This window comes from Pelodiscus sinensis, chromosome 9 (assembly GCF_049634645.1).
Source record: "Pelodiscus sinensis isolate JC-2024 chromosome 9, ASM4963464v1, whole genome shotgun sequence".
Classification (NCBI taxonomy): domain Eukaryota; kingdom Metazoa; phylum Chordata; order Testudines; family Trionychidae; genus Pelodiscus; species Pelodiscus sinensis.
Window position 1 is genome coordinate 52,740,317 of NC_134719.1, and position 14,252 is coordinate 52,754,568.

Consider the following 14,252-nt stretch of genomic DNA (forward strand, 5'->3'; position numbering starts at 1 on the left):
GCAGCCGTTGGTCTCGTGCTCCCGTGCTTTGGGACCTCTGCCAGGGACTGGCATCCTTCGCAGGGTCGGTGGTTGCCCTCTGAGTTTTGGGGACACCACCCTTTGGCCCCCCCAACAGCTTTTCCCGGCGTTTTGTTTTGTCTTGTCTGCCCTGCTCTGTCTGCTATGGAGCTGTGGGTGGCCATGTACCTGCTCGGGCCCTTGTTGGAGCTGTACAGGTGCCTGGAGCTCATGCTGCAGGCTGGTGCCCTGCTGTACACATACCAGGAGGCAGAGATCGCCTCGGACTCCTTCCCAGGGAGGTCCTGGCAACCGTGTGGCATCAGCACCCCACTGTGGAGAGGCCCATCTGGACTTTGGAGACCAGCACCAACTGGTGGGACCGGGTGGTCCTCGGACGATGGGACAACCACCAGTGGATCCGGAATTTCAGAATGAGAAAGCGGACCTTCTTGACACTGTGCACCTGGCTCACCCCCGCGCTGCAGAGAACCGCCACCCGGCTGCGGGCACCCATCCCCGTGAACAAGAGGGTTGCCATCGCGCTCTGGAAGCTGGCCACACCAGACAGCTACCGCTCGGTGGCACACCAGTTCGGGGTGGGAAGATCCACTGTCGGAGTGATTGTCATCGAGGTAAGTCCCAGGGGGAGAGGGATGGGGGGAGGGAGGTGCCTTGGCAGGTTCCCTGAGGGAAGTCCCCACTGTGGCCACAGCTGTCCCTGGGCTACTGGGCTTGCGGGAGGAATAGTGGGAGGGAGAAGGGCCCCTGAGTTTTGCTGCAAGGATGGGACACCCCCCCACCCAATCACTCTTCTGGTTCCGTCCAGGAGATATCCCACGCGAGGGGATCTGAGAGCCCAGACCGCCACTGACAGGTGTGCTCCCAGGCACTGCCATGGGGATGCATCTCACTCCCTGTCAAACACCAGTGATTAGCCCAAAGCTTTTCACAGTCTCCACCGGCAGGGAGTTCCACAGGTGAATGCAGAACAAGCACCCTCCGCCCGCCACGGGGCCAGGATACAGACCGGTGCTTACAATACTGGAGGGGGGACCCTACTCCAGGGGCGGTCCTCCTTGCCAACATACAACACAGGGGCAGGAGGGGAAGAGAGTGGGCCCAAGCCACACAACTGTGGGATCACCTGGGCTCAGGGTGGAGGGCATGTGGTGTGGGGACCGTGGATGGCCTGCCTGACTGACCCGTCCTTTCTTCTCTTCCCTGCAGTGGGACCCAGCAACAGACCCTCCACTGCGGCAGCAGCAGCACCCCCAGCTGGCCAACCCCGGAGGCGCAGGCTGCATCAGAGGGACCAGCTTCTGCGCCGCCACGTGACCGCCGTGGAGGGAATCCAGGGCTCCATTGAAGAGCGGGTGCAGGGGGACCTGCGGTGGCGGCAGGAGGGCTGGGCTGCCTTCCTCACTGAGTGCAGAGGGATGCGCACCTCTATGGACATGCTCACGGCACATTTAGTGCATGCCATCCACTATGGCATGGCCGGACCCCATGCCCCCGCCATCCCTCCCGGAGCACAGCCCATGCTACCTCCTATCCCTGATCCTATCCCAGCTCCTGCCCCTGTTCCTGCCCCTGCTCCTATCCCAGCTCCTGCCCTGCTCCTGCCCCTGCCCCTGCCACTGCCCCTGCTCCTGATCCTGCTCCTGCCCACCTCCCCGTGCAGGCTGCCCCAACGCAGTCTGCCCAGCGTGTGCAGGTCCCCCCCGGAGGAGCGCTCGCAGGGGCCGCCCGTCGCAGTAACTGCCCCCCTCCCTGTCCCAGTTGAAGGTCTTTCCCCCCTCCCTGTGCCAGTTGATGGTCTTCGCCACCTTCCCCTTGTAAATAAAAAGTTGTCTGTTTTTCAGTTCATTCTTGTGTTGGTTATTGTGTTATTCTAGTAACTGTAAGAAACTGTAAGAAATGATTTGAGATGCCAATTAGCCACTTAAATTTAACAGGGTTACAAACTGTGGACAACAAATTCTTTACTCTATCACTGGGGGGGCCCTTTGTAAGTGGTCATTGGTTTGTGGCGCATAAAGAAATACTGAGACTTTTCAGTAAAATGTAAACCACAAACTACATTTATATAGCTAACAAACAAGCAAGAACGGTTAAAAGATGCACACCACAGAGTATTAAACATAGTCTAGGTACAGGGAGGACAACTGGGTAGTGTTGCTGACCACCTCAATCCTTTGGTCCTTCCAGGCCTCAGGAGAGGAACAGCCAGGAAATCCCTTAACGGAAGACGACTGGAATCAGGTACGCTGACTTGATCCTTCCTCACGAACCCCGAATCCTCTTGGCTGTTCTTCAGCACAGGCGATGGTGGCCTAAACCCTAGCCTAAACTAAAAAGAAAAACCCTACCTAAGCCTGACACACCCGACGAACAGTCACGATGACGGCCGATGTGCTTTGACCCGACACTTTACAATTGGGGGGGGAGGTAAGGGGAGGAAGTGGGGAAGGGTACGGGATGGGAGGGAGTAATCTGGGGAGACCCAGGCGACCCTACTACGGGGTTTGGGCAAACATGTCCACCAGGGCCTCTCTGATGCGCACCGCATCCTGGCGCACCTGGCAGATGGCAGCTGTGTCGGGCTGTTCCAAGGTCTGTGCCTCGGCTGCCACCCATGCAGGGAGGAAGGCCTCCCCACTGCGCTCCACAATGTCGTGGAGCACGCAGCACGCAGCCACTACCTCCATTGCATTCTGCTCACCCATCTCGAGACGGGTGAGCAGACAACGGAAGCGGGGCCTTTAAACGTCCAAAGGCCAGCTCCACTGGGTTTCAGGCCCGGTTGAGGCGGTCGTTGAACTGGGCCCGGTTCTGGTCCAGCTGCCCCGTGTAAGGCCACATTAGCCAGGGCATCAGGGGGTAGGCCGCGTCCCCGACGACGCAGATGGGCATAGGCACATCCCCGGCAGTCAAGTCCCGCTGGGGGAAGTAGGTGCCCACCTCCAACCTGTGAAAGAGTCCAGAGTTCCGGAGGATGCGGGCATTGTGTGCCCGGCCGGACCAGCCCCGTAAATGTCCAGGAAGCGGCCCCGATGGTCCACGAGGGACTGCAGAACCATGGAGCAGTACCCCTTGTGGTTCATGAAATGGGCCGCTCGATGCTCCGGGGCCCAGATAGCGATGTGGGTGGCGTCCAGGGCTCCCCCGCAGTTGAGGGCATCCACGTCGCACAGGCGGATGATTCACGGGAGCAGGACATCGTTGATGGCGTGGACGACCTGCAGAAGGGTGCAGAGAAACACAAGGGGTGAGTGTGCGCTCCCTTGGGCCCCCCCCCTTGATTCCCTCTGTCCTCACACACACACACACACACACACACACACACACACACACACACACGGGCCCCCCTCGTCCCACAGCCACCCCCACCACCACCGGGCCTGTGCAAGGGTGGGACAGCCCAAACCCCTGGGTGACCCAGCCTGGAGTCTTGGCTGTCCCTGGGCCTGGAGTGCAGCACCCTCCCTCCACCCCACTCCCCCTGGGACTTACCTCCACGACGATCATTCCGACAGTTGATCTTCCCACCCCGAACTGGTGTGCCACCGAGCGGTAGCTGTCCGGTGTGGCCAGCTTCGAGAGTGTGATGGCGACCCTCTTGTTCACGGGGATGGGTGCCCGCAGCCGGGTGGCGGTTCTCTGCAGCGCAGGGGTGAGCCAGGTGCACAGCTGCAGCAAGGTCCGCTTTCTCATTCGGAAATTCCTGATCCATTGCTGGTCGTCCCATAGTCCGAGGACCACCCGGTCCCACCAGTCGGTGCTGCTCTCCAAACTCCAGACGGGCCTCACCACAGTGGGGTGCTGATGTGACATGGTTGCCAGGGCCTCCCTGGTGAGGGAGTGCAAGGCGATCTCTGCCTCCTGGTACATGTACACCATGGCACCGGCCTCCAGCACGAGCAGCAGGCACTTGTACAGCTGAAACAGGGGCCCGAGTAGACACATGGCCACCCACAGCTCCATAGCAGACAGAGCAGGACAGAAAAAACAAAACTCAGGGAAAAGCAGTTGGGGGACAAAGGGTGGTGTCCCCTAAACTCAGAGGGCAACCACCGACCCTGCGAAGGGTGTCAGTCCCTGGCAGAGGCCCCAAGGCATGGGAGCAGGAGACCAACGGCTGACCGGTGAGACCCCTTTAAGCACGTGTCTGAACGGCGCTCTGGCCCTGCCCCCGGAAAGGTCTGGTGGCTTTTGCCCTCTTCAAAATGGCTCCGGGCTTCTGCTTTTCCGGAAAAGTGCGCCGCCAATGTAGACGCGCTTTTCCGGAAAAGCGCATGGTTATGACGGTAACTCCGGGGCCAATGTAGACGCTCCTTTTCCGGAAAAACTTAAAACTGTTCCGTTTTAAGCATTTCCGGAAAAAGGTGCCAGTGTAGACATAGCCACTGTGTTGTGTTTAGGGTGAATATTCACAACCAAAGGATCCCTCACATTTTCCTTCGTGGTGTTGTAGGGACAGTCACTGAATTGGTGTTGTGTTCTTGAATTTTAGCATCCAGACTGTAGTTGAACTTAACATTGTAATGAACCCTTTGAGTGATCCCTAAACAATTTGCAAATTAAAACTTGTAAGAGTACATGAAAATAACTAAAAAAACCTATAGAATTTAAAAGAAAATTAGAGTTTCCATAGTTTCCTTTAAAACCCTCTATTTAGAGCAGTAGTATGATTTTTATAGAAGGAGGTTACAATTCTCTATTAAATTCCATAGGTTTTTTCCCATAACTTCAGTGGGGTTATATGCATATATCTGAGGCGATAGTTCCCCAAAGTTTGTATTTATCATTAAAACACTTCCTATGAATCTTTTACTTTACAATTTATATTTAACTAGATCTCAAATTATCTGACAAAAGGAATATAAAACCATCTGATGCGGTAAATTGTCAGTTACGGGATAGAGGCCTTGATCTTGCACGCATATACTCACATGCTTATTTTTAAGAATATGTTCATCCATTTTCTCATTCATAAAAGGAGGTGAACTGTTTCTTTTAATTTATAATAGGAAGCAATGCAGCAGGGGAATTCCAGGAGGTTTAGTGCAGAATTTCTACAGTGGAGCAGAGGCAGAATTGTTTTCCTATCTATAGTACCATTTATTTATGCATGATCGCTTATTCATTGTTGGAATAAAGCAACCCTTTCTGACAATTTACTATTTTTACATAACACCTCTAATCCCATGTGAAGACAGAAGTTTAGTTTTCAGAGGGAAAAATGCCACCAAGAGTACTTCTCCTTGGAAGTCTCCCATTCGGCTACTAACCAGGACTGACCCATTTTAATTTGATGTTTTAATGGTTTTATACTCCATGGTAATCCAACAGTTTGGATGCCAGTTTGGAAACAAAAACACAATAACAGAGAGATAAATTAGAGTATACAGTACATGAAAGCAAAGAATTCTGAATAAAAAAAAAAGGCAGTTGCAGTACGGCTTGGAGAAAAAGATGACCTTCAGTTCTAAGGAAAGCTACAGTTTAATTTTGCTTTCCCCTCTGCTGGGAACTATAGCTGAATTGGCACTGGTCCAGATTATAAAAGTTTTTGATGTATTTGGTAATCTTATTATAACTGAAGTAATAGTGGCAACATTTCCAGACACAAGTCTGCTTGCATATTTAATTATGATATGTGGCCCATGAATCTACTGTCACAGCTGTGATATTAATGTGTGATTATGATTTACAAGCTACTAAAAATACAGTGGAACCATGGGCCTTTGTTGTTCCCAAGAAACAGGACTGTTCTAAGGCCAAATTGGCATAAAGTATCTAAATATTTCCAGTCTCTAAAAATTTTGCCACAAATAAAAAAGCCTGTAAAGACAATCTGGATAATAATATATACGCATGCAAAACAGGTCCCTCCTGCAGAGAAAATATCCATCTTGACTATGCTAATTTTCCTCATCACTAAGAAAGCGAGGATATACCATAAATCAAAATCAAGATAATTTCAAGTGGAAAAGAAAATGTTCCAGCGAAATTGACATGGAACAGATAACGTTGTTATATGGAAACCAGGCCAAAGAGTGATAAACAAGGATTTAAATTACAGAGTTATAATCGGTTTTGTAATTGGAACAGTTATGGCGGCACAGGGAAATCTCTTTTAAATGGAGATATGAAGTGAAGTGTGTGCCGGAGGGTGGGAGTTGTACTTTATCTCTTTAAAATGTATGCAACTTTCAAAATACGTCCTTTAAACAACTTTGAAAGTGTGTATTTTGAAAGTATCTTGACTTAGGTTACATCTACACTTCAAGGTTTTTGCGCAAAAACAAAAACCTGCGGTGCGTCCACACCACAAGCACACTTTTGCGCAAGTGATCGACAGTAAAACAGCAGAACAGAGGGCTTTTTGCGGTGTAGGTAAACCTCCTTCTATGAGGCATAACTACTTTTAGCGCTACAGCTCTTGTGCAAAAAGGTAAGTGTGGACGGGGTTTTTGCACAAGAATTGGCCTCCAGGGAAAAATGGTGGCCTCTTGGCCACTCTGGCCAAGTCAATCAGAACTCTATTGTTCCCTTCTGTGGGCCGCCTTTAAAGCCACTCCAGGGTGTGTGCCCATCACGATGGAGGGGGAAGAATGTTCCCTCACCCCAAAGATATGGTGGCACTCTTGATAGTAGGTGTAGGTAGGGGGTCCTACCCGTGAGTGCCCCCTCCACTCCCTGGTCTTTACATACCCCTGACAGAGCTCCTTCACCTTTGTCTGGACTTGCTCCATGGTCCAGGCAGAGTGACCTTGCTCAGCCAGGGATACGGCCATGTGGGAGTAAATCTCCGCATTGCAGCGCTTAGCCCAGGGATCCTGCAGGGACTCCTCCTCACCCCACAACTCGAGGAGGGTGGCAACTTCTGGGCCACTCCAGGTGAGGCACGCCTTTTGGTTCCCCTCGGTGTGTCCTGTGACCCCTGTGGCTGGTGTCTGGATGGGCCAGGGGAGTCTCAGGGAGCTTTGCAGGTGGCCATTTGTGGCTGAAGCAGAGTGGTGTGGTGAAGGCACCTGCTCTGGACAAACTTCCAGCCACAAGGCTTGTGCAGGGTGTCTGTGGTTTTAAAGGTGGCCCGCAGAAGGGAACAATAGAAAATTATAAAAAGCAGAAATGAAAAAAGGGAAATTTATTAATATTAATTACTAAGTAATTATAAAGGAAAGAAATATTTAATATGGATTAGAAACTATCTCTGAGTTTGTCATACTTATAGACCAAGTTTTTCAAAAGTAACTAGAGATTTTGGATATTTAAATATTGTTGTGAGGGAAAAAAGTGTCTGTATGCATCCTCTGGAAGAGGCTGGAGTTCCTGAATACATGGGTATTGTGCACCTTCCCCAACCACATGCACTGTGGTCATTGCCATAGATTGGGAGCCCTGCACTGAACTAACAAAGGTTAAAACTAGCCTTGAGAGAGGATCCAGCAGCTGCTACATATAGCAGACAATTAGGGCCCAGCTGAAGCAATATAAATAAAGACTGAAGTGGAGGAGAGCACATTCTTGCTCCAGCTGGGGAACAGGAGGGTCCTGGATGCCATGGAAGTTACAGAAGTTTCCTGAGACAGAGCAGTGCTGGGAAGCTCACTCCTAGGATATAGAACCTGAGACAAGGCCTGGAGGTACTAGGACTGCAGAGAGGCAGCCAGGATAGCAGAAGGCAACTGGTTCACATCCACTGGCCAATGATCAGTAGTCATTTCAGACTTCAGTTGGCCCCTGTGGCAGGGGCTAGTTGATCACTGGCAGTGAGCATAGGGGGCTGAGGTTTCCTGCGAGGGGATGACCCCAGAGTACTGGAGCATTCCTGTAGCATAATACTGGGAGGAAAAGGCATCATGGGTAGGAAAGGACATGGGGCCTGAACCAGTACTGAGGGTATGTCTACACTACCCTCCTAGTTCAAACTAGGAGGGTAATGTAGGCATACCGCACTTGCAAATAAAGCCCGGGATTTGAATTTCCCGGGCTTCATTTGCATAAGCGGGGCGCTGCCATTTTTAAAACCCTGCTCGTTCGAACCCCGTGCAGCGCGGCTACATGGGGCACGAACTAGGTAGTTCGAACTAGACTTCCTAATTTGAACTACCGTTACTCCTCGTGGAATGACATACCCTGAGACAATTAACTGGAGGGGAGACACCAGCCAGCAGAAGGTGCTCTGAGGCTGAAGAACTGATTCCCTGAGTGACCAGCAGGAGACATTGCAGCAGTTCAAGTGACCACCCTGTTACAGTCTTTTCAAACTCTGTGAAAGGAATCCAATTTTGTAAAGTTATTTTCCCCATTTTTTGGGCAGACTTACCTCTATCTTGATATATTAATTTATCTTTAGTTGTCCCTTTGTACTTATATTTAAAATTCCAGAGTGCACTCCGCATTGCATAATGCTTGTATGTATGCCATTCCAAATGCTCTCTACGACTTTTAATCCTTCATTGTCTTTACTTGTGTGTCAGTCGTATTATAATGAAATGTAGGCCAAATCCTTACTGTCTTGGTCTCTCAATTAAGTGAATGGAAGTTTTACATGAATAAGGTCTGAATAAAGTGAGTAAAAATCCAGGATTTAGCCACATTTATTCTTAAGATATTTAATATTTGAATCACCCCATATATATATATATATATACTCATTAGAATCAATTAAATGATCCTACCTTAGCTACATTACTAGTGTGCCCGGTGAATATATGATCTACTTGGAAATATGGTGGAGGAACAAATCCTCAGCTAGTTGTAAATCAACATAGTTCCATTTATTTCTGGTAGGTAAATAACTCTAAATCTGTTTCTTCATATCTATACAATTTGTTACATACAGGATTACCAAAAAAATTGTATAAAGTTCATTAAGCATCAGAATTTCAAAATAGTTCATTGGGTGTTGAGCACTTTTGAAAATATGTTCCTTTCAAGTCTCTAAATAAGTCTACTTCTACACTGCATCCCTCTTGCACAAAGCCTATGCAAATGAAGCACAGATTAGTATATTGCTGTGCTTCATTTGCATAATTAATTAGGGGCCGTTTTTGTGCAAGAGGCTTTTGCACAAAAAGAAGTAATCTACACAGCTCCTTTTTGCACAAAAACCCCCTATTGTGCAAGAGCCGTTCTTCCTTAAAAAATGAGGAACAATTAAATGATGGCCACATTAACACCATTCTATATCAGAGATCTACAGACCACTATTCTTACCTACATGCCTCTAGCTTCATCCAGGACATCATACAATCCATTGTTTATAGCCAGGACCTAAGATACAACTGGATTTGCTCCGGTCCCACAGACAGAGACAAAAACCTACAAGATCTTTATCAGGCATTCTTAAAACTTACTCAGGAATTTGCTTCTTCAAGACAGGCCCAAAAAGGAAAACAGAATACCATACTCATCACCTACAGTCCACCAATGCATCATTGACATTCTACAACCTATCCTGGAAAATGGGCCCTCACTCTCACAAGCCTTGGGAGACAGGCCATTCTTCGCCACAGACAGCCCCCCAACCTGAAGCAAATACTTTCCAGCAGCCACACATCACACCTCAGATACTCACCCAGGAAACTACCCCTGCAATAAACCCTGTTGCCAACTCTGTCCACATATGACAATATCACAGGATCTACCCATATAAACCACAACATCAGAGGCTCATACAATTGCACATCTTCTAATCTTTGATCTATAACATCAAGTGCCTGCAATGCCCCTTGCAAAGTAAATTGGCCAAACTGGGCAGTCTCCATGGCAAAGGATAAATGGACACAAATCAGATATTAGAAATGGTAACACATGAACCTGCAGGGGAACACTTTAACCAGCCTGGGCACTTATTAATGAATTTCAAAGGAATTAAACAAGCCAACTACGAAGATAGAGAGTGCGGAATTGACCTTCATAGGCACATTTTCCCTTGGCTTGAACATAAACACGAACTGGATGGCCCATTTTAAAACCAGCTTTCTTTACATTCAACATCTCATTGGCTAAGTATGAGGCACTTCCAGCCCCCTCAGTTAGCCTCATTAGCACCAGCTCTGCAATTGGTAGGGGGTCTCTCAGAATTTAATAGAAAAAGAATGGAGAGGGGGAAATTATCCTTTTTTTTCTCCACCCAACCTCACCTGAAGAAATGAGTTTTGCCCATGAAAAGCTCATGATACAATATATATTTTTGTTAGTCTCTAAGAGTACGTCTACACTAAAGTGTTATTTCGAAATAAGCTATTTCGAAATAACGCATCTACACACAAAATGCATTTCGAAATAGTGTTTTGCTATTTTGAAATAGTGCATCCACACTGAGTGAACTCTGAATCGCATTTAAGGTCAGGAGTTACTTTGTGTGGCTTCTGCCTGAGGTGATCTGAGGCCTATGCTTAAAGGAACCCCCTTCCCAGACAGCTGGTTCTCAGGTTTCCCTGATTGCTTGCTCGATGAGGGACAGAAAGCAGTTTTGTCTCTGCGTGCTCTGATTGCCCTCACTTGGGTCACCACAGCACTCTGCAACATGCAGCCAGAGCTGCCCATGGGCACTCTGGTGCTTCTCATGGACATGCTGCTGTGAGCCTGGCTGCACTTGCTGCAGGCTGCCATCCAGGAAGTCCATCGGGGGGCTGTCAGGATTCAGGAGGCCCTGCGGGAGAGCTGCCACCCTCAGGAGCACTAAGAGTCTCCCTGGTCTTTCTCACTGGGGGCTTGTGTCTCATTCCTCCCTCACGACCTTTCACTTACCCCTCCGTAACCCCCCTTCCTGATGTCAAATAAAATACACATATTTTCATAAACACAAACTCTCTTTATTTAACAAAACGAGGGGGGGGGGAAGGGTTGAGACTCTGGTGAGACTGGGAAAAGGAGGCAGGAGAGGGGAGGAGAGAGGGTGGGAGAGGTAAGGGGGAAAACTGGAAGGGGGAAGCAAGGGGAAGAAGAGGGAAGGCAAGCTCAGGGCTCAGGGTTGTGGGTCTTGCTGGACCAACTTGATTTTCATGCAAACCTGCTCCTGGGTTCGCATGTGGCCTTTGGTGTCCAGGCTGGTAGCTATCCTGCCAAAGATGGCCACTTTCCTCCATGTAATACAGAGATCATGGACATTGGGGGCATCCCTCCCAAAGTTGAATAAGGTCCATGATCTCCGCCCTGGACCAGGATGGCGCCTGCCTTCTCCGGAGCCTGGCAGGCTCCTGGGAGCTGGCAGACTGCTCCTGGGGAGCGGTGGAGGGCTGGCTGCCAGTGGCTTGCTGGCTCATGTTTTGGGGCCACTGGGTCAGGGGCAGTGACTGCTGACTCTGGACTGGCAGGCTTGGAGCTGACACAGGCACTGTGACCAGAGTCTACACCTTTAAGGGCTCTGGGGAGGGGGAGAGGGAGAACGAGTGGCCATCAGAGCACCTGGGAAGGCTGGAGGCCCCCTATTTCGAAATAATTGTCTACACAGCACTTATTTTGAATTAGCTATTTCAAATTTGGTGTTATTCCTCGTAGAATGAGGTTTACCAAATTCAAAATAAGTGCTCTACTATTTCGATTTAATTTTGACTGTGTTTGGCTGTGTAGACGCTAGTAAAGTTATTTCGAAATAACAGTTGTTATTCATACCAGGAATTGAGCGCCGGCGAGATCTTGCTAATGGAGCGTGGGATATTTAAATCCCTGCTTCATTAGCAATTTCGAATGCCTGCATTTGCATCCCTACTCCGAACTAGGGTGCAAATGTAGACATACCCTAAAGTGTTACAGGACTATGGCTTTGTTCACCATGCTGTGGTATGATTTTGTGCATAACAGCCTATAACTGTCTAAACAGCACTGATAGTTAGAGAAAAGACGATTAATTCCTAAGTATGCTTAGTTATTTCATGTGTGGAGTTAGCATGCTAATGACTGCACAACGTGTATGTACTGCAATGAGATTTTACTTAGGTCTGCTTAAAAGTGTAATTGTGCACAGCTGCCTGGGTTGTGATGGACAGATGATGCGTAGTGTCTTATTGCTAATTTAATGTCCAAGAGGGGCTTTTGGTGCTTTTAAATTGTTTACTTCACTTTAGCTCCCAGAAGAGAGATTGGACCATCATCAGCCACTGTTACAACTAATGAATTGATGCCGAGGTTTATACTTTGCATTTCAATGAAGTACTAGATAAGCAATAGCTGATGCTAGGATTATGGGACAGTTATTCACTTTAATTAAGTTTATTCTTACTATTAATAATATTAACACTTTGTACATATATACTTTTCATCAGAGGACTTCAAAACCCTTCACAAAGATGGGTAAGTTATTAGTATCAGTTTACAGATGGGGACTCTAAAACACAGTGAGACTAATTGATTTGACCCAAATTGATACAAAAGGAATGTAGGACTCCTGACTTCCAGACACTTGCTCTAACCACTAGTCAAGACAATAGAGTTTTGCTGCCAAGCCATTAACAGCAGGGCTGGCCACAGTAAATGATGCCATAGAAAATTATAAAACTAATTCGATTAGAGTACAATCTGTACACATAGTGTCATTTCTAGGTGAGAAGCATAAACAATGCAAAATTACATTAACACAATTTTGGAAAGCTGTGGGCAATTGGAATCATTGTGGGCAAAACTAAAAAAGGCTCTGATGGCTACTTCTGTCTCAGCCAAGCCACACTTCCAAATCTCTTTGATAATGGATTCAGATGTTAGTGCTTATGGTTTGGTAAAAGTACTGAACAAGAACACAAGGGAATTGAGAGTGTGGTACAGGTCTAATTTCTCCTGAGGAAATGCGTATACCACACAAAGGAACTGCTCACAATCATTGCAGTTACTGAGTATTTTCATCGTTATTTATAGGGAAAGAAGGAAGTGGTCAGGACAGACCATGTTTCCATGCAGTGACTTTTTAACTGAGGCACAGCTTTCAATATGTTTGGCGAAATTGCAGTGATATGATTTTACAAGCACAAACAAAGCCTGGACATAATATGCTGTGGCCTGTCCAGATAGCCTTGGGTGGATGTCTACACTACAGAGTTTTGTTGGAAAAATGGCCATTTTTCCAACAAAACCTGTGTTACGACCACACTGCAATCGCATTCTTCCAAAATTAAATTGAAAAAACAGAGGGGTTTTTCCGACATTAGTAATCCTCTTTCTACAAGGAAGAAGCCTTTTTCCTGTTGACTAAAGAGACTTGAGCCTGTAAGCTAAGAAACTATTGCATTTGTTCTTGGAGTTCTTCTGTGTTCAGAAAAAAATGTACATTATTTATAAACTAGCCAATTAGCCTGTCATAAGATGGGATTTTCAGGTTTCTCCTCCACGTTGGTCTTCTCCCCTGAGCCTCCGGTCTCTCGCTCCGTCTCTCTCTCTCTCTCTCTCTCTCCTCCTCCTACTGCCTCCCCCCTTCTCTCTCAGCTCTCCTCAGCCTTCTGCCTCTCTCGCCTTCTGCCTCTCTCTCCGTCTCTTTCTTTCTCTTCTCCCTCTCCTGCCTCCCACTCTCCCTTTCTCTTCTCCTCCTCCTCTGCCTCTCTCTCCGTTCCATCTCTCCCCACCCCCCTCTCCCTCCAGCTGTGGTGCTCGGCTGAGCTGCGCGCTGAGCTGGGCCACTGTGGGGGAGGGAGGTGAGGTGGTGACATACACGGCCAGGGGCCGGGGCCATGTATGTCACCGCCCCGCCCACTACCCCTCCTGCTGTAGCACTCAGTTGAGTGCTGCGCGCTCAGCCAGGCTACCGCGGGGGAGGGGCGATGACATACACAGCCAGGGAGTAGGGCCATGTACATCACCGCCCCAACCCCTTCCTCTCCCACTGTGGCACTCGGCAGAGTGCTGTGCGTTCAGCCACGCTGCAGAGGGGAGCCCAAACAGCCACTTGCGCCACTTGCTCCCCCGTGGTGGCCCGGCCCAGCGCCACAGTACTCAGCCGGGCGGGGCGGTGAAATACATGGCCTCACCCCCTGGCCATGTACATCACTGCCCCACTCGCCTTCCCCTCCCGCTGTGGTGCTTGGCTGAGTTCTGTGCCGCTCAGCTGGGCCACGGCGGGGGAGCAAGTGGCAGCAAGCATCCGTTTGGGGTCCACGGTCCACAAATGGCCGCTTGCCACCACTTGATCCCCTGCCACGGCCCAGCTGAGTGGCACAGAACTCAGCCGAGCGCTATGGCAGGAAGCAAGAGCGCTATGGCAGGAAGCCCCCTAGAGGGAAGTCTGTAATGCTACAGAGTTACAGACT